The sequence below is a fragment of the Crocodylus porosus genome, unplaced genomic scaffold (genome assembly GCF_001723895.1).
Source record: "Crocodylus porosus isolate Cpor-Errol unplaced genomic scaffold, CroPor_comp1, whole genome shotgun sequence".
NCBI lineage: Eukaryota > Metazoa > Chordata > Crocodylia > Crocodylidae > Crocodylus > Crocodylus porosus.
Window position 1 is genome coordinate 257,546,860 of NW_017728886.1, and position 1,469 is coordinate 257,548,328.

Here is a 1,469-nt window from a genome sequence, read left to right on the forward strand (position 1 = left end):
TAACATGAAAAGGCCCAGAGTCTTTTACAGCGTGATGATTGCATACTAATTTTCCCCAAGACCACTGCCGTACTCGTTGCCAAGATGGACCTGCCATTGGGATGAATTAGAGCTGTATAGTGAAAATGGGGTGATAACTCAATTGAGTGCTGAGGATTGTCAGTTAATTCTTGAAAATTCAGAACTACATTTTCAAAAGTGTTCAAAATCTTCAATTGGTACAGAATTTTTAGAAGTGCTTAGCTAGTGGCCAGAATTTTAGACTTTCTTAACACAGTAACAGTGGCAATGCTACCTGCTGAGGACTCTAAAAAAGTTTTCCAGTTGTCAGGTATCATGGTGGGAACTGCTGGAACCAGGACTCTTAATCTTGTCCTAAAAGCACTGCATGAATTCTGAGCAGTGCACTTTTTCCTGTGGTCAGATAGAAATAGAAAATCTGAACACATCACACTTTTCAACAGAAAGGTGAAGTTAGTGAGTTTTACACATAGTTGAATTAATATCACTCTCCAGCATAAGCGTTGCTTAGTTAAACTTGTGGGTGCATTTTGTTATACCTTGACTCTGGGTTATTTAGGCCCCCTCTTCTGCATTGTTTTCATTTGCTCATCCATTTTCTAAATTACTGGGTTTGGGTATTGAACTATTCCAGGTCTGTGCAGGCTTTCCTGAGAGAGAAGGAAATACTTCAGCTTTTTGAGTCTTTAAAGTAGACAGAGGTGTTTCCTGCTTAAAATAGAAAAACAAATTCTCATAATTCAGCATATACTTTATATAAGTAGAGAGTGAGATTTAGAAAACCAGTGTTGTAAAAAGTATCAGAAGTTGAAATTTCATCTGTCAAATAGCTGCATTATATTAGAATATTCAGGTGAAACTGGCTTGTTTTGACCAAGTTATAAGGGTTTGATAGAAGCACTTTTGTACTTAAATAATCTTTTCAGTCAGATTGGATTTTACCAATATCAAAACAAAGGCTGGACTCACTGCAAATAGACACCTTCTTAGGAGTGCTTGACAGTATGCATGGTAGAGAGCTTCCTTCGTTCTCTACTTGCTAGTTAAAGGGCAGGTTAAAGAACACTAAATATCTTTAATCTGGTTTTGGTCTTTCTTCAGTTTCCAGCCTATTCCATTCTTTGTTCAGTCCAACAGTGTGTGCAAGTATTGGATTAGATGTGCACTTGAAGGTCATATCTGCAACTGCTTTCATGGTGGCAGAACCCATGCTGATGCAACTGTAAGACCAGGGCTTTAATGCCATGATTCAGAGCTTGTTAATCAGTTGCACCTTGCCATTGACTCCAGTATACATTGGCTAGATAGAGCTGTAATTGAGGGGAAAAAAATTGCAGTAATTATTGTCTTAAGTGCAGTCTTTGCATTAAGACTGCCTTGCAATAATATCTGGTCACAATTTCAGTTTAAGAAATACTGCTTTCTCATAGGAAGGTGGGAAGGGATTA

At 37.9% G+C, this 1,469-nt stretch overlaps 1 protein-coding gene across 1 annotated transcript in view; it reads left to right on the top strand.

Moving 5' to 3' along the window:
* Positions 1 to 1,469, top strand: part of EFR3A (EFR3 homolog A) — a 99,868-nt gene that overhangs the window by 66,091 nt on the left and 32,308 nt on the right. The window lies entirely within an intron of this gene.